Source organism: Stomoxys calcitrans, chromosome 4 (genome assembly GCF_963082655.1).
Source record: "Stomoxys calcitrans chromosome 4, idStoCalc2.1, whole genome shotgun sequence".
Lineage (NCBI taxonomy): Eukaryota > Metazoa > Arthropoda > Insecta > Diptera > Muscidae > Stomoxys > Stomoxys calcitrans.
This window is the reverse complement of record NC_081555.1, coordinates 131,594,415-131,621,189: the sequence shown is the minus strand read 5'-3', so window position 1 is coordinate 131,621,189 and position 26,775 is coordinate 131,594,415. Positions and strand designations below refer to the sequence as shown.

Genomic DNA, 26,775 nt, shown 5'->3' with positions numbered 1-26,775 from the left:
GCCGCACCGATTTTGTAAAGTGAGCTCGTAGTCCTATGAATCCCGTTATGATACTGAGAGCTATACTAACCTCCTTTTTAATTCCTTTCAGTTATAACCTCCTCTTCTCACTATCCGGATCTCCCCATAGTATTTTCGCCGTACTACCGACCGAGCGTTCGTGGATCACGCAGTTAACTCGGAAAGCGTCCAATCGAAAGGCATTCTCCCTTACTACGCTATGACCCAGCACTCAAACGATGCGTATTGTGCCATCCTTGAGAAGCCATTAATCTCCTTCTTACACTCCAAGACTGTTCGTGACATTACCGTCCTGGTTGTTTTTGTCCTTAAGGCCAGTTTACTGTCCGTAAAGATATTCACATTCGACGTCCTCTCCTGAACACAACACCACCTCACCCATTCCGTGATCCCCCGAATCTATACCTTCTTACATTCTAAGATTGTTCGTGACCTTATCGTCCTGGTTCTTATTGCACTAATGGCTTCTAGGGGCTCAAGAAGACAATCGGGGGATCTGTTTGTATGGGGGCTGTATAGAAATCAGAACTGATATGGTCCAACGACTTACATCAATAAGAAATATGTGTGCAAAATTTCAAGCGGCTACCTCTACGCATTCGACTGCTATCGTGATTTCGACCGACGGTCGGGCGTACTTGGCTAGATAGACTCAGAATGTCGAAACTATCCAGAATATATTTACTTTATGGGGTCGCAGATCAATATCAATATCGAGGTGTTACAAACCGAATTAAAGATTAGGTCCTACGGTGGTGGGTATAACAAGTAAAAAGACATTAAGATCGACCTGGCCCAACAGCCCACTGTGTCAAATTTGAAAGAAATCGAGTATTTAAACGTGCTTTTATTATCCCAAGAACCAGCTATATCCAAATATGGCCCGATCATGCTTGACCATACTCGCTACGAATGTCGAAGGTCCTAAAAGAACTCATTCGTTAATAAATCGGTTAATAAATTCACCTTCATAAAAGGACCATAGTTCTTTTATGATCGGTATATATGACAACTGGAACGATCTGAGCTGTACTGAACATGGATGTCGAGAAGTATAACACAACACACCTGCTATGGGTCCAAGACCTTAAATTGAGAGAACGGGCTAAATGGCAGTTACTTCGAAATATAGGCCAATCTTACCCACACTTGGTATGAATGCCGAGCGGCCTAACGCATGTCATTGTGCCCAATAAATTCACATTTTATAGTCCTAAAACCCTAAATCGGGAGATCGTTATATATGGCAGCTATATCCAAATCTGGACCGAACTGGGCCGTATTGAACAAAGACGTCGAGAGTTCAAAATAACTCACAATCTCAAATTTCAGCGAAATAAGATAATAAATTTTGGCTTTTATTGGCCTCAGACCATAAATCGGAAGGTCGGCCTATATGGACGCTATATCAATATATAGTCCCATGTAACCATCTTCAAACTTAACCGGCCTAAGGACAAAAAAAAAAAAGAATCTGTGCAAAGTTTCAGTTTATTATCTCTATTTTCAAAGACTGTAGAGTGATTTCAACAGACAGATGGACGGACCTTGATAGATCGTCTTTGGATTTTTACAACGATCAAGCATATATACGTATACTTTATAGGGTCGGAAATTGACTTTGGTGATGTGTATACAAATGTCCGATACGAAACGTTTGCCATGCACTAATGGGTTATAGCCATAAAACCTGATTTATTACCCAATTACGCAAAAATTTGGAACAGTGAGTTGCCTCCAATGTTTCAACCGATATGATCCAAATTGGATTGTTTTGGATACATCTGTTATATAGACCGATCTGCCGACATAAGGGTCATAAAAAGCGCTTTTATAAAATGATTTAGCTGAATTTGAAATAAAGAGTTGCATTACGGCAATATACATACGTAGCGAATAAAATCCAGATCGAACCATATTTAGACGTAGCTGCCATAGAGACCAGGCATGGGTAAAATTTTTGACTATGTATGAGTAAAATTATTTTGCTCTACTCGCGAAGTAAAATTGCAATGCGCAATATATGGTCAATAACTTTTTTTATAAAACCTTAATTTCAAATATGGATTGACTAAGAGTTTAATTTGTGGCTTCAATAGTTAAAGACTTTTTGACGAATGTTGTTTTCAACATTTTCTTGATTGCGATTTCATGAAAAAATATGTCGTGAAAATCCTTAGAACTTGAACGGAACAGTTTTTACTGAAGAAGTCAGCATTTAAATCTACAGAAAAAGTTTTCTACAAAGAAAGAAACTGATTTCCCTTTTATTGATCGTGATAACAACAAACAATAACCCGACCTCAACGAACTGTTGGCTCAGCTGCACTGAATAATGTTCATGTTTTGTTTTCTTTTCTCTTAATGTAAGGAGAGCTCACACTCACACCAAATAATCGTACTCTGCTGAGCGAAAAAGAACGTGGGACCTACTTTGTCCATCCTTGATATTGACGATCTCAGGATCATCGTAAAATTCCAATATAATTCTATCGTAGATGAATTTTTCGATCCGGAAATGCCAGAACTGGTATATGCTGTGTACTTTCAGTTTATGGTAATGACTATAATTTATTCTAGCATTAAAATGATTTGCATAAAATATGCTTAACAAGTAAACACTTGTTCTAATCCCTGCCAATTAAGTTTGAGTTATTGCGACAAAACAATATTATAATTAAAAAGTGAGCATTTTATTTTGAATTGAATACAAATTGCTGCAGCCACACGACAAATGAATTATGGCACTAGCTACAGTAAGAATTAGCTTCTTAAACTATTGATAAAGAACACTGATGTTGACTATTTGAAATGAGGACCTGCTATTAAATGAAATCATCTAAAAACCCAAACATGTATATTGTGCTTCTTTCTTCTAAATCTTGTAGAGACGAGTTATTGAGAGAAGATGAACTCAGAGATTTTTTTTTAGTAGAAACAGCAAAAAAGTTTGCTGCAACGGCTAAAAATTTGCTGTAACAGCAAAGAGTCTGCTGAAAATAGGACAGCAGTAATTTTTTGCTGAATCAGCAAACATTTTCTGCTGTTCTCAGGTATTCAAATTCTAATTTTAGCATCGTAATGTCAAAAATATTTCAAAAACTTGTATATTATATCTTATCCTATAGTGATAGAGGTTTGCAGAATAAAATGTTACCAATCGTTCTGAAGTTTAGAAGTTGTTTAATCATTTCATCGCCCTTCGGGCCTGATTCTAAAAACCTAGCTTACATGTCGCTGGATATGCCTATATGGACATGTAGGTTAGGTCTAGACCCGAGGGGCAATGAAATCATTAAAACCAAGTAAGTGCGTACTAAGTTCGACCGGGCGGAATCCTGTATACCCTCCACCATGGATCGCCTTGGTCGAGTTCTATGCGCGGTATCTCTTTTTAGGCAAACAAAGAGTATTGAACAATAACTGTTATTCTAATGGAGCTATATCAAGTTATAGTCAGATTCGGACCATAAATGAATGCTGAACATTGTAGAAGTCATTGTGTAATATTTCAGTTCATACGAATAAGAATTTCGCCTTGCAGGGGCTCAAGAAGCTAAATCAGGATCTATTTGAAGCTATTGATCGATTCAGACCATATTGAACACGTATGTTGAAGGTCATGAGAAAAGCCGTTGTACAAAATTCCTGCCAAATCGAATAAGAATTGCGCCCTTTAGAGGTTCAAGAAGTTAAGATCCCAGATGGGTTTATATGGAAGCTATATACAGTTGTTGGAAGTGATACCAAAACACTACGTGCAATATTTCAGTCGAATCGGACGAGAATTGCGTCCTCTAGGAGCTCAAGAAGTCAAGACCCGAGATCGGTTTATATGGCAGCTATATCAAAACAATGGACCGATGCAAAATTTCAAGCCGCTAGCTTTACTCCTTCGAAAGTTAGCATGCTTTCGACAGACAGACGGACGGACATGTCTAGATCGACTTAAAATGACATTACGATCAAGAATATATGTACTTTATTGGGTCTTAGACGAATATTTGGAGGTGTTACAAACAGAATGACGAAATTTGTATACCCCCACCCTATGGTGGAGGGTATAAAAACGAATTGTCATATAGGCGGGGGGTTGTGAACATTCCAAAATTATATGGCCTTATCTAGACTTGAAGATATCTACCACTTAGCTGTCGTTGGCAAGAACGGACGTCTCAGTCATTGTGTCCGTTTTGACAGGTCACTGTCTGATCTGAAAATATGCTGCAGGTTGAAAGTAACGACGTTTGTGCAGAAGCTGTGAGGTCGAGGAAGAAGAGACTATAGAACATCTGTTGTGTATGTGTTCTGCATTGGCAGTCACAAGCAGCTCTACTTTAGGTTCCCATTTTTTTGTGGAACTTGTCTGATTTAGCGAAAGTGAAAATTCACAAGTTGTTAGGCTTTTCAAAGCGATCTGGGTGGTACAACTATAGGAACAAGAAGACATCTCCTTTTGCTGTAGGTGGAAAAAATAAATCAGCTTAAATTAATAATTATATGCAAAATTTTAGATAAACAAAGCAAAATCGAAATTTCTGAAATTCTTCCGAAGGCTTGACTTTCTCTTAGCAAATTTGTATTCATTAGATGCTGCTTTCAGTTTCTTTTGAAAATTACCATACGTATCCATCTAACATACATACATAGCTACATATATTGATAGACAAATATTTATAAATCAATATATTTGTTGTTGTATTCAATATGACAAAAAAAACCATCTTGTTTGTACAAAACAGATTACATTTACACTGGAATATACAGATTAATATATACAAAACCAGTAAGGAAAGGCAAAAGTGGACTTTATAATATACTGTAAGTACAAAGTGGGAGCTATATTTAATTCTGATCCAATTTGATGGCCCCCGGCTGATGTTTTCAGATGGGTTATTAAACTATCCGTATCAAATTTCGAGCAAATTTGTTCAAACTGTGATAAATATGGTTAGCAAAAGACAACATTATAGCAAATTAGTCAAAATCTGACGAACATATATATGGGAGCTACATCTAAGTCTGAGCCGATTTGGATCAAACTTCCTATATATTATAATAGGCATTGAGGAAAGAGTTAAGCACAATTTTGGCAATATTAGTCAATAATGTGCTTGTAGTGACCCTAGAAGTGAAAATGGGGCGAAATACCTATATGGCAGCTATATACAAATCAGAACCTATTTCTATGAAATTCACCAGTTATATTAAAAGACATAAAAGAATCCTTCCTGCCAAAGAGAATCGGTTAACAAATGAACCCTTTATTTCAATATTAGTCCAAATTTGTGGTGTATCCAAATCTGAACCGATTTCTATGAAGAAAATCCTTCCTGCCAAATTTCGAGAGAATCGGTTAACAAATGTGCCCTTTATTGCAATATTTCTCAAAATCGGACAAACATATATATGGGAGCTATATCTAAATCTGAACCGATTTCTAGCCAACTTTATAGATATTGCAAAAGTCGTCGAGGAAAGCGTTCTACAAAGATTGGTCAATAAATACGCTGGCAGTGGCTCTAGGAGTGAAAATCGGGCGATACATATGAGAGCTATATCTACATCTGAACAGATTTCTCTGCAATTCACAAGTAATGTCGAGAGTAATACGAAAATCCTTTCTGCCAAATTTCGAGAGAATCAGTTAACAAATTACCATTTCATTGCATTATTACTGCAAATATGAGGAACATATATATGGGAGCTATATTTAAATCTGAACCAATTTTTTCCCAATTTCAAAAGGCTTCGTCTCTAAGCCGAATTTGAAGACGATCGGATGAAAACTGCGACCTGTAGTTTCTACAAAATTTAACATGGACAGACGGACGGACAGACAGACAGACGGACATAGCTACATTGAATCAGAAAGTGATTGTGAGTCGATCGGTATATTTATCAATGGGTCTATCTCTCTTCCTTCTGGGTGTTACAAATAAATACACTAAGTATTAATACCCTGTACGACAGTAGTGGTGTAGGTTATGAAATGATTAGTATAATATTTGCATTTAAGTATAACTTAATTCCTGCTATTTTGAGCTATTGCGCGCCTCATTTCAACAAATTAAATAATTCGTACGGAATATGAAGATGTGCTCCGATAACCAGCGTTTCTATTTAAAATTATCTAGAAGGAGCAAAAAGGTATTTTTTTTAAAACAAGTAAAGGCTTGCTAAGTTCGGCCGGGCCGAATCTTGCGAACCCACCACCATAGATTCTGCAAAAAATGTATACTAAATCAATATAGTAGGGCATAATTTTATTCTACATACCAAACTTCTGTCAAACCAGCAAAAATTAAAGCTTCTAGGAACCGAACAAGGATGATCGAGAGACCGCTTTACATGGGAGCTATATCAGGTTATAGACTGATTTGGACCGTATATGGCTCATTTGGTGGAAGTCGTAACAGAACACCGCATACAAAATTTCAGCCAATCGGACGAAAATTGCGGTTTTAGAGCGATTTGGACCGTACTTAAAAAAGTTTTTGAAAATCACAACAGAACACTATGTGCAAAATTTCAGCCAAATCGAATAAAAATTGTGGCTTCTAGAAGTCAAATCGGGAGATCGGTTTATATGGGAGCTACATAAGGTTATAAGCCGATTTGGACCTTACTTAACACAGTTGTTGGGAAATGCAAAATTTCAGCCAAATCGGACTAAAATTGAGGCTTCCAGGGACTCAAGAAGTCAAAACGGGAGATCGGTTTATATGGGAACTGTATCAGTCTAAAGACCGATTCAGACACGTATGTTCAAGGTCATGGGAGAAGCCGTTGTACAAAATTTCAGACAAATCGGATAATAATTGCGCCCTCTAGAGGCTGAAAAAGTCAAGATTCAAGATCGGTTTATTTGGCAACTATATCAGGTTATGCACCGATTTAAACCATATTTGGCACAGTTGTTGGAAGTCATAACGAAACACTCCGTGCAAAATTTCAGCCAATTGGGATAAGAATTGCGGGTCAAGAAGTCAAGATTCAAGATCGGTTTATTTGGCAACTATATCAGGTTATAGACCGATTTGAACCATATTTTGCACAATTGTTGGAAGTCATAACAAAACACGTCATACAAAATTTCACACAAATCGGATAGAAATTGCGCCCTCTAGAGGCTCAAGAAGTCAAAATTTAAGATCGGTTTATATGACAGCTAAATCAAATCATAGACCGATATGGCCCATTTACAATCCCAACTGACCTACACTTATAAGATATATATGTGCAAAATTTCAAACGGTTAGCTTTATTCCTTCGAAAGTTAGCGTGCTCTCGGCAGACAGACGGACGGACATGGCTAGATCGACTATATGGGGTCTTAGACGAATATTTCGTGGATTTACAAACAGAATGACGAAATAAGTATCCTATCATATGGTGGAGAGTATAAAAAAAACAAGAAACAAAACTAAACAAACATGATCATACGAATATATTAATTAATTCAGCAAAACTAAAAAAGTCGTAACCAACTTTTCAACATTTAAAAGTCAAAAAGTCCACGAGCCATGACTAAGTAAATATTCAACCATTATTCAATGATTATCCGAAATATATTATCCTCATTACCTTGTAGAAATGGGAAGATCACATTCCAATCTATGAAAGGATGGGATACAATAAATAAATCATTTGTATAGAACGATTAGCATAAAATTTGCATTAACTTTATCCAAAAAAAAAAAACTTGTTCTAATCCCTGCTATTGAGATTTGTCTTACTGCAATCTATTCCCCAGATATGCAAATTAAAAATTAACCACAAATAAGTGTTTATTTAATTTCAAATCAAATACAAATTAGCTGAATTTAAATATGATGAAATGTTCAAGTGGCCGTTTGATTTTTTTCATATTTTTCACCTAAGCGAAAAAATTAAGAATTCACAGTTTTCGGTAAAGCATGTCAGCAACAATTTCAAATTTTCTAAACAAGTACCACACAAAAATTATACAAAGTCATGCCTTTGACTACTCGTATTAAGTGATGTAATGAAAAAAAATGCAAAAAAAAGACCAGAGGCTGCCCGGCAAACTTAACAATATGGGCAATTAATCGTACAATCACGCGACACATTCAATTATCTGTTTATCTTTTTACAAATGGATGGCAATGCCTAGCCAAGCCAAACCAAGCAGTTTGACTATACAACGACAACATTTTGTTAAATAATTGAGTTGAGAGTTTTTTTTCGTTGTTGTTGAAACGAAATTATTCAATGAATTACTGCCATAGTGTGAAGACAAATCAAAAGAAAAAACATGGTCGCAAACATGTGAGCTAACGCAAAATGAAATAACATTCACCAAAGAAACACAAAAAATCAACAAATTTGTTGATAAGGTGGGTGATTAATGCCCTTTAACGCTTAGATTATATATATTTTTTTTTCAACTTGAGGCTAACTATGAACATAAATTAAAAGACAGACATATTCTTGGCAGACCTGGTGGATATTCGAAATTGCCAGTTTCGAAAAGAAATTAGAATGAGGAAAAAAGCTTAGTCATCATGCAATTAAAAAAGGCACCAAAGATTCAGTTTAAGCCAAGTCACCAAACTTTTTGATATATCGTGCTAAGAATTTGTGGTAAAGAATAAAAACCAAAAAAAAGAAAGTTTGGTTGATAATAGCGTGCGTCATAGCCAAGACCCCAGAGCAGTATGATACAAAAGACTTAAGACATAAACTTTATTTAGGAGACAGTGGCACGTGATAAGATATTTAACAGTGAATAAATTTATTTATGAAATGTTATCTTTTTATACATAAAAGTCAAAGTGTGTTTGTTTGTTCCGCATAGAATCAAAACCGACTGAAACTATTTTCCACACAAAGTGTAGGATGGTCTGGAAAGCTATTATTCTTTCCAGACCATCCTACACTATATAATATTTCAAATATTTCAAAATCTTAAGGGGGACGGACCCTTCCCATAACCCAATTTTTATACCACCACCGAAAAATAAGAAAATATTAATTGGTCATTCCGTTTGCAACACATCGAAGTACTTATTTCCGACCCTGCAAAGGTTGTAAAAATCTAAGACAATCTTGCCATATCCGTCCGTCCATACTTCCTTCTGTCTGTTGAAAGCATGCTACAGTCTTCATAAATAAAGATATTGAGCTGAAACTTTGCACAGATTCATATTTTATCCATAGGGAGGTTAAGTTCGAACATGGGCCTTATCGGACTATATGTTGATATAACCTCCGTACAGACCTATCTCCGGATTAAGGGTCATAGGCTCATAACAGTCGCATTTATAAACCGATTAAGCTGAAATTTGACACAATTAGTTGTATTAGGCCCGTCGATATAAATATATATGTTGATATAGCTCTCATATAGACCGATCTCCTGATTTAAGGTTTCAGACCAAACAAGGTCGCATTTATTATCCAATTTCGTGGCACAGTGAGTGGTGTTAAGACCACAATATGCGCGTCGGTTGTGGTCTAGTTAGGATCATATCTTAATATAGTCCCCATACAGACTGATATCCAGAATTAAGACCTTAGGCCCATACAAATGTATTGCCCAATTTCGCTATAAGCTGTGTGTTTCACTTTAGCAACCGTGCCGAAAATAGTTTAGATTGCACCAATTTTGGGCATATCCGCCGTATAGACCGATCTCACGGTTGAAGATCTTTCTCCCATAACTGATCTATTGATTTTGCTGAAATTTGGTGCAATGGGCTGTGGAAAACATCTACAATACATATCCTCGCCGAAAATCGCTCAAATAGGATCTTATTTGAATGTAGCTGCCATATGTATCGATTTATCAGCTTGAACCCATATAAGACCCATTTACTAGCTGATTTCACTGGCATTTGTATCAGTGAATTTTGGCGAGTTTGGAGGTCACCGTTGCACTGAAGTTAGCCTATGATGCTGAACGCCTGGGTTCGAATCTTGCCGAGAACATCAGAAAACATTTTTAGCTGTGGTTATTAGGAGCCTAATGCTGACGACATTTGTGAGGTACTATGCCATGTAAAAACTTCTCTTCAAAAAAGTGTCGCACTGCGGCACGCCATTCGGACTCGACAATAAAATGAGGCCCCTTATCATTAAGCTTAAACGTGAATCGAGCAGCACTCATCGATATGTGAGAAATTTGCCCCTGTTCCTTAATGGAATGTTCATGGGCAAATTTGTAATTGGTTCAGAACAGATCATATTTCGATATAGCTGCTGTGGATTCATATGTGATGCATATATCACTGGATTTTGACGAATTGTAGCCACCACGGATATCCAAAGTTAGGACAAGTTGACCGATTGGGACAAAATGGGTATCAAATGGAAAGAATTTGGAAGGAGAAAACGAATCTTGCAAGTAAAAATAGGCCTTAAGTATCTGAGGGGTCGTTTCACCCCCAAATGGACACCTAAGCAGATTCGGTCAATATTGGACTCAAATGAAAGATGTTTGAAAGTAAGTTATTAATCAAGTATTGATGTTAGGAACCAAATATCAGGAAAGCGACCAATTCTCCTTAGAACTCACCAAAAGTAGTGTAGACCGATCCGAACAGTCTGGGAGTGAGAAAAACACAAATCATCTTAAACCAAAAATCGTCTTAATATGTTCATTCTTCTCGAAAATAGCTTGAAAGCTACAGAATAATACGCATCAAACATACCATGCACCAAATTTAAATTGAAGTTAGCTAAATTCGGCCGGACCGAATCTTACATATTCTCCACCAAGGATCACATTTGTCAAGATCTTTGCCCGGTATCTCTTTGTAAGCAAACAAAGGATAATGAGTAAGAATTGCTATGCTTTTGGAGCCGTACTTAACTGGGATGTTGGAGACCAATGTACACCCCATTGTGCAAATTTTCGGATAATAAAATACGTTTTTGTACAAAATCGGATAAGAAATGCGCTCTCAAGAGGCTTAAGAAGTATAACCGGGACATCGCTTTATATGATCCATATAAATATGGACCGATATGGCCATTTTAAAATCCCAATCGACCTTCACTAATAGAAATTATTTGTGCAAAATTTCAAGCTCCTAGCTTTACTCCTTTGAAAGTTAGCGTCTTTTTCACAGATGGACGGATTAGATCGACTTGATCATGGCGATCAGGAATATATATGTGTACTTTATGGAGTCTAAAACCAATGTTTCGAATGACGAAGTCAGTATACCCCCATCCTAGTTTGGAGGATATAAAAATTAATTTATGTTCGTTTGTTCCGTATAGGTTTGGTATACATGGCAGCTGAACTGAATTGATTATTTTGAAACTTTCACAGATTGGGTAGTTTGTTCTAAAAGGACAATAGGCTATATAATTTTTATCCCCACCACCGTAGGATAGGGGGTACATTCATTTAGTCATTCCGTTTGCAACACATCGAAATATTAATTTCAAACCCTACAAAGTATATATATTTCGGATCCTCGTAAAATTCTAAGACGATTTAACGATGTCCGTGTGTCTGTCCGTCCGTATGTTGTAATCACTCTACAGGCTTCAAAAATTGAGATATTGAGCTGATATGTCTTTTTGGTGCACGCTGGTTAAGTTCTTGAACGGGCCAAATCGGACCATATTTGGAAGTAGCTGCTGTAAAGATCGATTTTCCGATAAAGGGTCTAATGCCCATAAAAGCTTCTGTTTTTATCTGATTTTGCTGAAATTTTAAACAGTGAGTAGTTTTAGACCTCCCGACAGCTGACCCAAATATGGTTCAGATCGGACTAAATTTAGATATAGCTGCCATATAGACCGATCTCCCGATAAACGGTCTGAAGCCCATAAAAGCTTTATTTATTGCCCAATTTCGCTGAAATATGAAACAGTGGGTTATTTTAAGCCAATCGACATCTGACCTAAGTATGGTTCAGATCGGACTATATTTAGATATAGCTGCCACATAGACCGATCTCCCGATAAAGGATCTGAAGCCCATTAAAGCTTAATTTTTTCCGATTTCGCTGAAATTTGAAACAGTGAGTACTTTTAGGCCTACCAACATCTAACCCAAATATAGTTCAGATCGGCCTATATTTAGATAAAGCTCTCATATAAATCGATCTGCCGATAAAGGGTCCAAAGTCCATAAAAGCTTTATTAATTGCCCAAATTTGGCCCGGCCGAACTTAATGCCATTTTACTTATTTAATATCGGAAGGGGACGGACCCCAAAATCGAAAGTGAACCAACCTGGGCAACATGCCCATCAAATTAAAGGTATGTAATAGAGTATGAATATGGTTTTAAAATTTGTTGCCAATACATAGGGGACATGTTGGACGTTCACGTCAATATAGGACTCAAATGAATGGTGTAAGAGAGTAGATTACAAATATGACATAAAAAATGAGTTCCAAGTGAGAGATCGCCCCACGCCAAAATTCTGCCAAATGGACAAATTAGCTATATGGGATTCAAATGAAAGGTATTTGGGGATATAATTCATATATGACATAGAAATTCGTTTTCAAATGCCTAGATGGCACTTTACCTCCTAAAAACACCTCAAATATGTTAATTGTTCCAACATGACAATGTATTAATCCTGTGGTAGATATATTTGAGTGAAGTCCGACATTAGTAGAAGGGGTGTGGCATACAACCCAACTATAGACGCCCATATGGATGTATAGACCTATCATGATTGGGGCTCCAACAAAAGGTATGAGAGAGTTGACTACGAATCTGATATCTATATTCTGATCAAATGTGTAGGGGCCACCTCACCCCAAAACAATTGACCAATCAACCAATACACTGTGTGATTTAAATGAAAGGCAATTGAAAGTATAGTACGAGGGTAAAAATTTCGATGAAGGTTCGTTAAGCATGTCTAACCTCTAGTCCACGGTGTCAGCACAGTAACAGTAGGGATGTATCTCATATATCAATCACTTTAGTTCGATTCGAGTTTTATCTCACCGATAAGAGACTTTCTTTTCCAGCCGAGTCCGAATGAATGGTAGTCAGCAAATATATAGACCGGCAAATTAAAGATCATCTCTTCAAATTAAGGCAGTTTATTCTGGGTAGTATAAGTTTCAGCCCTCTATCAGATCGTGCAAATTTTAAGTGAGCAAAGAGATATCCAGGTTCTGTGGTTTGGACAATTTTGTGAAACAGAATTAGACTTCTTATAGCTATTCGATTTGATTAAAAAACCAATAAGGAAAGGCAAAAATCGGGCGATGACGATTGTATAATACCCTACACACACACAAAGTGGGAACTAAATCTAATTCTGAACCAATTTTGATGAACCCCGGCGGATATGTTCAGATGGGTTAATAAACAATCCGTATCAAATTTCGAGCAAATATGTTCAAACTGTAATCACAAAGGACAACATAATTGCAAATTACCCAAAATCTGAAGAACATGTATATGGGAGCTTTATCTAAATCTGAACGGATTTCGATCAAACTCTATGGATATTGTGGTAGTCGTCAAAAAAAAAGCGTTGCGCAAAATTTTGGCAGATTGGTAAATAAATGCGCTTGCAGTGGCTCTTTAAGTGAAAATCGGGCGATATACATATATGGCAGCTATATCTAAATCTGAACCGATTTGCATGAAATTCACCAGTACTATTAAGAGTCATCCTTCTTGCCAAATTTCGAGAGAATCGATTAACAAATGTGCCCTTTATTGTAATATCTCTCAAAATCGGACAAACATATATATGGGGGCTATATCTAAATCTGAACCGATTTCCAGCAAACTTCTGAGATACTGCGGTAACCGCCGAGGAAAGCGTTTAGCAAAATTTTGAGAAGATTGGTCAATAAATGCGCTTGCAGTGGTTCTAGGAGTGAATCGGTTAACAAATGACTACAATATTGCAATATTAGTCCAAATCGGACGAATATATATATGGGACCTATATGCAAATCTGAACCGATTTTTTCCAATTTCTATTAACTTCGTTTCTAGGCCGAAAAATATGCCTGTACCAAATTTGAAGACGATCGGATGAAAATTGCAACCTGTAGTTTGTAAACAAATTAACATGGACAGTGATTCTGAGTCGATCAATATACTTATTTATGGGTCTATCTCTCTTCCTTCTGGGTGTTACATACCATAGTGGTAGTGTAGGGAGATCACTGGTAGTAATTGATAATCACTACCAGGTGATTATCAACTATATAGATGTAACATACGCTTCAGCGCCATCTATAGAGTGCTTACATTTGGATTAATACAATTAAATGAAAATGCCAACACCGACAAAGAAAATGCATAGCGGTCAAAGATTACGAGCCTAGACAATTCGTACTCATGTGACCATTTGAGTGCCTATCTTAGACAAAATGTGGAAATAGATAAAATAGTGCCAAATGATCCCGTGGGAAAAATAGTGAGGCATAGCTTATTGTTGGCCGCCCCAACCCAAAATAAGCCCAAATTGGTACTATTTTCCGACCATGGCAATAAATCGCTCAAGTGAAAGGTCTTCGAAAGAAGAATACGAATCTAATATTCACTTTCGGAACTATGTATCTAGGGGTGCACCCCACTCCCAACACATCCTCCAAACAGAACTTATTTACATCACAATATGGGGCTGAAATAATTTCAAAGCCAAGTATCTAGGTGGCGACCCCCCTAAATTGCCCACCAAAACGAACATATCGACCATGGCAATATGGGACTCTAAGAAAGGAATTTGGGAGAAGAGCACAAATTTGGTACTCAAATTTGGGCCAAAATGTCAAAGGGGACATCCTACCCCAAAAATACCCCCAAACGGGACTTATTATGGCAATATAGGGCTCAAACTAAAGGTACAAACAAAGAAAGTCATGTTCAGCTTGCATGTTACAAAATAAGGTTATTTTCAAAAACAAGCGTAAGTTCGTTCGAGCCGAGCTTCGAATATCCACCACATACCTGAATACCTTTACAACATCCAATCAGCCATATACGAGATTGGTATACCCGTCTCCTATAAAGGTTTTACTAGAAGCACCTTACAAAAGATTCAAAGTGTTATTAGCTCAGTTCACATGATGATTAATTAAGAAAGTAAATGAGTCTATGATTACAGTTTTTAAGGGTTGAGGAAGTGAAACTTGATATTTCTTGAAGGTTAAGAAGTCAAAAAGTCAATTTGAGGTGTAGAAAGCCATACCATATTTCAAGGGGCAACAAATGTGGATTCTAGACGCGCAAGAAGTCAAACTTACAAAATTTTTTAATATTACAGTTTCACCCGAGTTAGTACCGTATTCGACTTATGGAGAGTTTTTTTTTATTCTGCTAAAGTGCATATATTTACGGATGCCACAAAGTTATCAAAAACAGCAAAAGTTGGCTTATGAGTTATGGAAATGTAGGGTTATCCAATAATATATTATTTATCTATGAAGGGAACATTTAAAAAAAGAAAATTTAGTTTTGCCGATAGTATCGGTATGGCTTAAAACTGTCGATAGTTTGCTAGTTCTAGTTCGAGTACTTTCCTATATATCCAGGATATCGAAGGAGATCATAGCTACTGGGATCATCATGTTCTGATATGGTTCTGAATCCACTGCACACTTGGGGACATTTACGTCTTGGTATTGATGTCACATGGAAGAAGCCGTGAGGTACTGGCTTAAATACTTAGTACATGTGATACTCGATATGACACGACGAGTTATTGGAGCCTATAAATCACCAATGGCCATAATGTTCCCGCGGCAATCGATCCTATGTACTGGAACAGGCTTGCTCACCTTTGGATCTAGACGAGGATCCTAATCTCCACATTCAATCGTGACTACAATAAGAACATCCGGTGACATATGCACTAATATGAACCAAAACAGCTGTGTATATTGTCATCTGGTCCCATCTGGACCAACCTCGCCAAAATTCACTCTTCAAAATGTCAATAAAATCAGAAAATAAGGGGGTCTTATCAATCCACATATATATACAGCAGTTTAATCCAAATGTAATCCGATCTGCATCATATTCGGGTAGGATATGTAGGGGTTTAACATATCTTACTGTACTGCAAAATTGGGTAATAAATATTGGGTTGCCCAAAAAGTAATTGCGAATTTTTTAAAAGAAAGTAAATGCATTTTTAATAAAACTTAGAATGAACTTTAATCAAATATACTTTTTTTCTAACGCAAGCTAAAAGTAACAGCTGATAACTGACAGAAGAAAGAATGCAATTACAGAGTCACAAGCTGTGAAAAAATTTGTCAACGCCGACTATATGAAAAATCCGCAATTACTTTTTGGGCAACCCAATACGTTATTTATGGAAGAAAGACCTTCAACCGAGAGATCGGTCCTTATGGGGGCTATACCGAATAAGGAACGATCTAAACCATACTCGGCAGGGATGCCTAACACAACTCACTGTGTTAAATTTCATTGAAAACGGCTGAAAAACTGGGCTTTTATGGGCCTGAGACTTAAAACGCAAAATATTGTCTAATCAGGCAATAAATTCGCCTTTTATGGGCTTAAGACTTTAAATGAGAAGATCGATCTATATGGAGGCTATATTCAGATATAGTCCGATTTGGACCATTTACGGCATGGGTGTCGTAATACCTTCTCCATCATTGGATGGGGGTATACAAAGTTCTCGAATATTCGACCCCATAAAGTAACTATATTCTTGATAGTCACGACATTTTAAGTCGATCTAGCCATGACCGTCAGTCCGTACGTCTGTCTTTCGAAAGCAGGCTAACTTTCGAAGGATTAAATCTAGCCGCTTGTAATTTTGGTTGCAATTTTTCATGACGTGTTGTGTTATGACTTCCAATAACTGTGCTAAGTGTGGTTGAAATCGGTCCATAACCTGATATAGCTGTCATATAAACCGATCTGGGATCTTGACTTCTTGAACCTCTAGAGGGCGTAATTACTATCCGATAGGGCTAACATTTTGCACAACGGCTTCTCCCATGACCTTAAACATGCGTGTCAAATATGGTCTGATTCGGTTTATAGCCTGATACAGCTCCCATATAAACCGATCTCCCTATTCTATTTCTTGAACCCCTAAAGGAGGCAATTCTTATTCAAATTGGCTGAAATTTCACACAATAAATCGGATCATAACTTGATAAGGCTCCAATGGCATAGCAGTTATTTTCTTTTATCTTTTGTTTGCCCAAAAGGGGAAATCGGGAAAAAAAATCGACAAATGCGATCCATGCTGGAGAGTATATAAAATTCGCCCCGGCCGAACTTAGCACGCTTTGACTTGTTTTTAAAATCGAAAGGTTTGAAGTACAGTGGAATAGAATCAATAGTTAACAGTAGCTAATACTAACGAAAACTTGAAACTTTTGACTGATTTTATCTCTGCTCTTTCCTCTGTCCGTCCCTATGACTGTCCCTCTATTTGTTCCCCATCTGTTCGACAATCTTTTCGTGTGTGACAAATACACGCAATCCATGTATATTTCTGACTGTCAGTCTGTCCGCTCGTCGGTTTGTCCATGTTAATTTATCTTCAAAGTAAGAAAGAAAGAAAGAAACCATTTTTGATAGGATTCTCCTAAAATATGGAGCAGATGACTTTTGAGACCCAGAGACGTAGCTTATTGAAATTGAATGTTATATGCACACACTAATATACGTCCGATTTAGACTAATATTTCAATAATGTGGCCATTTGTCAATCTATCCAACGAAATTTTGCACATAAGATAACCGCCTTACTCCTGCCATTACGCCTGAATTGTTATCTTCCTTAACCAAATTTAATTAAAATCGGTTTATCTTTTTGGCAACACTCACGCTTCGTGTTTTGTTTCACTGTCAAACATCTTCAGTATGGTCTATAATTTAACTATGAATCGGTTTACAAACGAACAACGCTTGCAAATTCTTGAATTTTAATTTTCTTTCATGTAAGGAGAGCTCATTTTTGGTGCAATGGGTACGTAAATAAGCAGAATTGTCGATTTTGGAGTGAAGATCAGCTAGAAGCATTGCAAGAGCTACCAATATATCCAGAAAAAGTCACAGTTTGGTGTGGTTTAGGGGTTGGTATCATCATTGGACCGTACTTCTCTAAACATCATGCGAATCGTAACGTAACTTTGAATGGTGAGCCCTACCGTGAGATGATATCCAACTTTTTTTTGCACAAAATGGAAGAGCCTGACTTGCATGACATGTGGTTTCAACAAGAGAGTCGAGTTCGGTGAACATTTTATTTCACGTTCCTCACTGGTCGATCTAGGCTGCCAGATCGTGCGATTTAACGCTTTTAGACTATTTTTGTGGAGCTATGTCAAAGCTCATGTCTATACAGACAAGCCCGCTTCAATTGACTCATTGGAATATAATATTAAAGCATTTATTCATGAAATACCGGCCGAAATGTTGGAAAGAGTATGCCAAAATTTGACTAAGCAGATGAATCATTTGTGGGAGGCCACCATAGCGCAGAGGTTAGCATGTCCGCCTATGACGCTGAACGCCTAGGTTCGAATACTGGCGAGACCATCATAAAAAATGTTCAGCGGTGGTTTTCCCCTCCTAATGCTGGCGACATTTGTGAGGTACTATGCCATGTAAAACTTATCTCCAAAAAGGTGTCGCACTGCGGCACGCTGTTCGGACTCGGCTATAAAAAGGAGGCCACTTATCATTGAGCTTAAAATCATGAAACGGACTGCATTCATTGATATGTGAGAAGTTTGCCCCTGTTCCTTAGTGGAATGTTCATGGGCAACATTTGCAATTTGGGTGGATCATTTGAGACGCAGTCGCGGTCAACATTAGCATGAAATAGTCTTCAAATATTTAATTATATGGACCGTACTATCGATTCAAATAGAGATTTCATGCATTTTTCTGTATTTTTTGTGTGTGTTTTTTGTTTATTATAATCTTTCCTATAGCTCTTAAAAAATCACCCTTTTTACATAAAGCTCCTATATATGTATGTGTATCGCCCGATGTCAACTTCTAAAGCCATGGCAAATACATTAAACATTAAACCAATCGTTTAGAAATTTTTAATAATGTTTTCATCTATGACTGTCACTATGACTTTTGATTTGGTCCATTAAGTGCAGATAAATTTTTGCATATTATGCATCTTAAATAAGCATAAATTCTATCATCGAGTTGTCTATCCTTGGAAACAATAAGAAGAAACACGTTTAAATTTTATTATATAAAGGCTACACTCACTTCTTCTTAATTTTATTAAAACAAAAACCTTTTTTTACTTCTTATTATTGTTCTTTATTGTTCTTATTGTTCTTTAAAATTCTCTTAAAAAAATCCCCCATTATGATTTGCAATTTTTTTATTTAAAATTTGGTGATTAAACCGCGATTTTGGATTCAAATCCTGTATGAAACTTAATTATGGGATGGATTAGAAGATTCTATAAGAATTTGAAAATAGAAACACATAGAACCAGTCCTAATTTCCAAATGTATGTTAGACATTTATGCATATAACTAGATTGCGATAAAATTCTTTGCCCAAAAAGAGGGAACAATAGAATTAAGAAACAATGTAGCTTTCTATTTTATGTGATTTTTAGTAGATCGCTTTTTTATTCTGACATTTTATATCTCTTCCGATTAAATTGAACAAAGCTAAGCACTTTAAGGTGTGAACCAACTTCGTCAGTATTGCAGAAAAAAATTGAATCTTTTCAATGTTGAAATTTGGATAACAACAACCATAGACATATTAATCATCCTATTGTAGTATCACTCCACTACCATATCCATAGTTACATCTTAACAGGAGCTGGTCTGGATCATATTTTATTCAAATTTCTCAAAATCGGGTAACAAATAAAGTTTTTATGGGCTTCAGACTCTTAACGCGCGGATAAATATAGTCCGATCTTATCAATATTTGGGTTAGATTGGGGGAGGCTTAAAACAACTCTGTGATTAAAATTTGAGCGAAATCGGGTAATAAATAAAGTTTTGATGGATTTCAGACCCTCAATCGGTAGATCGGTAGAACAATGCTGAGCACCTTAAGGTGTGAACCAACTTCGGCAGTATTGCAGCAAAAACTTGAATCTTTTCAATGTTGAAATTTGGATATCAACAACCATAGATATATTAATCATCCTATTGTAGTATCACTCCACTACCATATCCATAGTTACATCTCAACAGGAGCTGGTCTGGATCATATTTTATTCAGGTCTCGAGAACTCTTATAATTGCAAGTAATAGTTCCAGCGAAATCATGCAATAAATCCGCTTTTTAAGGGATTAAGACCCTAAATTGCAAAATCGGTCTATATGGAAGCTATATCTATATAGTCTGATCTGGATCATATTTGGATGGGATGTCGGGAGGCTTTAAACAACTCATTCAACGAACTCACAATTCAAATGTCAACAAAATCGGGTAATAAATAAAGTTTTTATGGGCTTCAGACCCTTAACCGGCAGATAAATATAGTCCGATCTTAACAATATTTGGGTTTGATTGTGGGAGGCTTAAAACAACTCTGTGATTAAAATTTTAGCGAAATCGGGTAATAAATAAAGTTTTGATGGATTTCAGACCCTCAATCGGTAGATCGGTCTATATGACAGCTTTATCGAAATATAGTCCGATCTAAACCATATTTGGGTCAGTTGTCGTAAGGCTTTAAACAAGTCACTGTTTCAAATATCAGCGGAATCCGGTAATAATTAAAGCTTTTATGGGCTTTAGACCCTTTATCGGCAGATCGGTCTATATAGCAACTATATAGAACAATGCTCCGATTTGTCCCGTTCAAGAACTTAACCCTCTTGCTGCAAAAGGACGTATCTGTACCAAATATCAGCTCAATATCTCAATTTTTGAAGGCTTTAGAGTGATAACAACAGTCACACGGATATCGTTAAACCGCCTTAGAATTTTACGACGATCTGAAATATTTGTAGGGTCGGAAATGGATATTTGGACGTGTTGCAAACGGAATGACTAAATTAATATACCCCCTATCCCATGGTGTATAATAAACAATTAGGTTCGGCAAGGCCGACTCTTATTTACCCTCCAACATGGATAGCATTTGACACGATCTTTGAATCACTCTTATAAAAATATAGGAGATACGTCAGGTTATAAAACGTATTTTCCATTAGAGATGGAAAACTATCGATAATCGATATTTCTAATAATGAATATCGATACTAGGAGGCCCCCGTGGTGCAGAGATTAGCATGTCCTCCTATGACGCCGAGCGCTTGGGTTCAAATCCCGGCGCGAACATACGAAAAATTTTCAGCGGTGGTTATCCCCTTACTAATTCTTTCTACATTTGTGAAGTATCCTGCCACGTTAAAACTTCTCTCTCTAAATAAGGAGGCCCCTTATCATTGTGCTTAAACATTAAAAAGACTGCACTCATTGATATGAGAGAAGTATCCCCTGTTCCTAATGGAATTTTAGTATTTAGTAGAAATTTAGGGAAATTAGTGATGGTATTTATATATCACTAATTTCCCATCACCTATATTTCAAACGAAAATTGGAAGTAAAAACCAGAAAATCGATTTATATAGAATCACAATCAATGCAGAGACCGAATTAAACCAAATTAAGTAAAGTCAGTAGGAATTGGTCATGAGAGAAGTCATTGTAAACAAGTTTAGCCTAACCGGATGAAAAATGCGCGAAAAGTATTTTATTCTTAATCGAAATGCAGAGCGACACCTCTTTGAAGAGAAATTTTTTTGGCTTAATGACATACAATTGCCGCCAACATTAGAATGGGATAGAAACCGCTTAAAAATGTTTTCTAATGCTCATGTCAGGTGTTTGGCGTGGTTCTCATTTGCCAGGGATAACGTATTTTAATATAATGGGTCGATCCTACCAAGCAGACTTAGAGGTGAATATTTGTGAGGAAACCACAGCCAGACAATCATTTGAATCGGCACATTTGTATGTTTTTAGCAAAAAGATTAGGATAAGAAGAAACATCAGGAGATTGGTTTATATGGGAGCTATATCAGGTTATGAACCGTACCATACCATTTTAAGTACATTTGTTGAAGGCAATAAGAAGTGTCGCCGCGACCTCCAGGGGCTCAAAAAGTGCAATCGGAAAATCGGTTTATATGGGAGCTATATCAGGTATTAGACCACTTCAGGCCATACTTTGTACATCTGTTAAGGTTGAAGGGGCTATATATAACTAAATATAAAATCCGGTTTCATCAGATTAGAAGGTCAGGTTTATATAAAAAAAGAAATCATCAAAAATTGTTTGGAAAATGTTTTTATACCCAAGATATCTGCAAAATTATAAATACCCAGCTTTTGGGTATAAATGGGTAAATACCCGGGTATTTACCCAATTTACCGGGTGAATACCTTTTGGAAATTTAGCTATCCCCATCTCTACCCATTTGCAATCCCAAACGACCTACACCAATATTAAGTATCTGTACAAGATTTCAAGCGACTAGCTTTACCCATTTGACCGCTATCGACAGACAGACGGACGGACGGACATGGCTAGATCGACTCAGGATGTCGAGACGATCAAGAACAAACATACTTTATGGGGTCTTAGATCAATATTTCGAGGTGTTACAAACGGAATGACTAGATTTGTATACTCCCATCGTATGCTGGTGGGTATAAAAAGCAATTTTAGGGTGTAAGGAAGTGCTCCGGGCCAGATTCTTTTAAGACAAAATTTATATGAATTTTCCTCCAAAGACAAAATTTCTATAAAATTTCCTCCATAGACAAAATTTCTTTGAAATTTCCTCCAAAGACAAAATTTATTTGAAATTTCCTCCAAAGACAAAATTTCAATGAAATATTCTCTAAAGACAAAATTTCTATGAGACAAATTTTCTATGAAATTTTCTCTAAAGACAAAATTACTTCAAAATTTTTTATGTAGTTATTTGGAAGCCACCGTAGCGCAGAGGTTAGCATGTCCGCCTATGACGCTGAACGCCTGGGTTCGAATCCTGGCGAGCTCACCTGAAAAAATTTTCAGCGGTGGTTTTCCCCTTCTAATGCTGGCGACATTTGTGAGGTACTATGCCATGTAACACTTCTCTCCAAATGGTGTCGCACTGCGGCTCACCGTTCGGACTCGGCTATAAAAAGGAGGTCCCTTATCATTGAGCTTAACTTGAATCGGACTGCACTCATTGATATGTGAGAAGTTTGCCCCTGTCCCTTAGTGGAATGTTCATGGGCAAAATTTGCAATTTGCAGTTATTTGGCTATCACAGACCGGTTTTTTTGTCTTTCGTCATTCCATTTGTAACACATTGAAATATTCATCTAAGACCCTATAAAGTATATACGTATATTCTTGATCGTCATGATATTTTAAGTCGCTCTATCCATGTCCGTCCGTCTGTCTGCCGAAAGCACTCTAACTTTCGAAGGAGTTAAGCTAGGTGCTAGTAATTTTGCACAAATACTGGTATTGTAAATGGGCCAAATCGGTCCATATTTTGATATAGCTGCCATATAAACCAATCTTGGGTCTTGACTTCTTCAGCTTGTAGTGGGCGCAATTCTTATCCGATTTGGCTTAAATTTTGCATGAGATGTTTTGTTCTGGCTTCTAACAACTATGCTAAATATGGTCTAAACTGATCTCTCGATTAGACTTCTTGGGCTTCTAGAGGGCGCAATTCTTATCCAATTTTGTTAAAATTTTGCATATGTCGTTTTGGTATGACATCCAATAACTGTGCCAAGTAGGATCTTAATCTGTCTATAATCTGATATAGCCGCCATATAAACCGATCTCCCGATTAGAGTTCTTGAGTTGTAGAGGACGCTATTCTTATCTGATTTGGATGAAATTTTACACATATAATTTTGGTATGATTTCCAACAACTATGTTAAGTATGGTCTATATCAGTCCATATCCTGATATAGCTGCAATATAAAACGATCTCCCTTATAGACTTATTTAGCCTCTAGAGGGCGCAATTCTTATCCGATTTGGTTGAAATTTTGCATATGTCGTTTTGGTATGACATCCAACGACTGTGCCAAGTAGGATCTGAATCTGTCCATAATCTGATATCGCCACCATATAAACCTATCTCCCGATTAGACTTCTTGAGCTTCTAGAGGGCGCTATTCTTTTATGATTTGGATGAAATTTTCCACATATCGTTTTGGTATTCCTTCCAACAATTGTGTTAAGTATGGTCTAAATCAGCCCGTAACCTTATATAGCTGCGATATAAACCGATCTCCCCCTTAGACTTCTTAAACCTCTAGAGGGCGCAATTGTTATCCAATTTAATTGAAATTTTGCATATGTCGTTTTGGTATGACTTCTAACAACTGTACCATGTATTATCTAAATCTCTCTATAACCTGATATAGCCGCCATATAAACCGATCTCTCGATTAGACTTCTTGAGCTTCTAGAGGGCGCAATTCTTATCCCATTGGCTGAAATTTTGCATGAGTAGTTTTGTTACGCCTTACAATAACTGTAAGTATTGTGCATATCAGTCCATAACCTGATATAGCTGCCATATAAAGCGAACTCCCGAGTTCAGTTTCTGAGGCTCTTGAGGGCGTAATTATTGCTCAATTTTTTTGACACTTACTTTCGAGATGTATTTCTCATCTTGATCTTTTATCAAATTTTGTTCTTTCCTTTTCTATGAGAAATTGGTTCTTGCTCGAGCTTCTTCATTCATTCTGACATGACTTATGGAACGCAATCATTGTATTTTGATATGTTTGACTATGACAATGTCGTCATGCAACTTATACAGCACGTGATTCATACAACACCGATTCTATTCGATATTCTAAATTGGTCCATACAATTTACGAAAAATCTTACTCTCAAACAGGCCAAGTAGTGTCTCGTCAGGTTCGGAGTGGTAACATTTCCAGTCCTGATTTCGATTTCTTTACATTTTGCGGCATTTTCCATGGGGACGAAAAGGTGGTGTCTTCAAGTAATTGAGTCAATCGAGTGCAGTATACTATGTTGCGCTTAGCGTACCTTTCTCGCTACGTTTAGCCAGCTGCACAGCTTTGCTCCAACAAACAATGATTCGAATGGTAGAACGACAATTTTTAAAAGGCAGTTTGCTATACTCGGACCAAAAACCCGATTTTCACACATCCAACTGATCACTTTGGAAAGAACATCATACATATATTCATCGTTATCATTTGGAGCAAACAGCAATTTCACTACCATTTTTATTTTTTTATTTTCTTAGTTCTCTCTTATCTCATAAAAAACTTTCGAAAGTTTTTGCACAAAAAAGAACAATAAATATGCTAAATACATATCACATTTCATTGGATTAAATATCAAACCTAGCTTATAATCCGCTAAAAGTTATAAATTTAAAACAGAGTCAATAAAAACAATTTCTACAAAAAAAAAACGGCATCTTTAAAGAAACTTTATTGATATCTCGTGTTTGCATTTATTTTGTTACGATTTGATAACAAAGTAAAATAACAACCGAGAGCATTGAGTATATTTCAATAAAATTAAGACAAAAAAAGCACAGTTAATTCTTTTTAATCTACTTTTTAGACGTTTTCCCACACTCGGATATTCCTTTAAGGAACTGAGGAGAAACTGATATGATATCAATAAATGTTATACAAAAAAATGTTATACAAACGTGCTAAGTTCGGCCGGGCCGAATCTTATATACCTTCCACCATGGATCGCATCTGTCGAGTTCTTTGCGCAGTATCTCTTTTTAGGCAAACAAAGAATAATGAATATGGACGGAGGAGGAGGAGAAGCTATATCAAGTTATAGCCCGATTCGGTGCTCTAGAAGCAAAATCGGGAGATCGGTTTATATGGGAGTTGTTCAAGCTATAGATCAGTTCAGACCATATTGCACACGTATGTTGAAGGCCATGGGAGAAGCCGTTGTACAGAATCGGATGAGAATTGAACTCTCTAGAAGCTCAAGTACCCAAGATCCCAGATCGGATTATATGCCAGCTATATCAGGGTATGGACCGATTTGGACCGTACTTCGTGTAAATGTTGTAAGTGATATCAAAACACTATGTGCAAAATTTCAGTCAAATTGGATGAGAATTGCGCCCTCTAGAGGCTCAAGAAGTCAAGACCCCAGATCGGTTTATATGGCAGCTATATCAGGTTATAGACCGATTTGGACCATACTTCGCACAGTTGTTGGAAGTGATATCAAAACACTATGTGCAAAATTTCAGTCAAATCTGACGAGAATTGCGCTCACTAGAGGCTTAAGAAGTCAAGACCCAAGATCGGTTTATATGGCAGCTATATGAAAACATGGACCGATTTGGCCCATTTACAATCCCAACCGACCTACACCAATAAGAAGAATTTGTGCAAAATTTCAAGCGGCTAGCTCTACTCCTTCAAAAGTTAGCGTGCTTTCGACAGACAGACGGACGGACGGACATGGCTAGTTCGACTTAAATGTCACGACGATCAAGAATATATATACTTTATGGGGTCTTAGGCGCATATTTCGAGGTGATACAAACAGAATGACATGATTATTTATGGCTTAGTCAAACTTCAATATACCGACTATCAAGGATCCTCGGCAACATCAATAAAATTATTGGTGTATTATATTAACTAGCTCGACAGGGTCCGCTCCGCTGCGCCTTCTTTCACTCTCTTATTTTATCTGAGCTCTATACTGGCACATTCAGGAAAGTCCTGTTTGGGGATACTGGTACGGCCTTTCAGATATTTCGCCTTAATGTGGATATCATATTGCCCCACCCACC

At 37.0% G+C, this 26,775-nt stretch overlaps 1 protein-coding gene and 1 long non-coding RNA gene across 2 annotated transcripts in view; one reads left to right on the top strand and one right to left on the bottom strand.

The window, feature by feature from the left end:
- The window catches only part of LOC131997385 (uncharacterized), a 101,940-nt gene that overhangs the window by 38,975 nt on the left and 36,190 nt on the right, over positions 1–26,775 (bottom strand). The gene's annotated exons all lie outside the window — the stretch shown is intronic.
- Positions 1–26,775, top strand: part of LOC106082638 (nose resistant to fluoxetine protein 6) — a 147,127-nt gene that overhangs the window by 89,399 nt on the left and 30,953 nt on the right. The window lies entirely within an intron of this gene.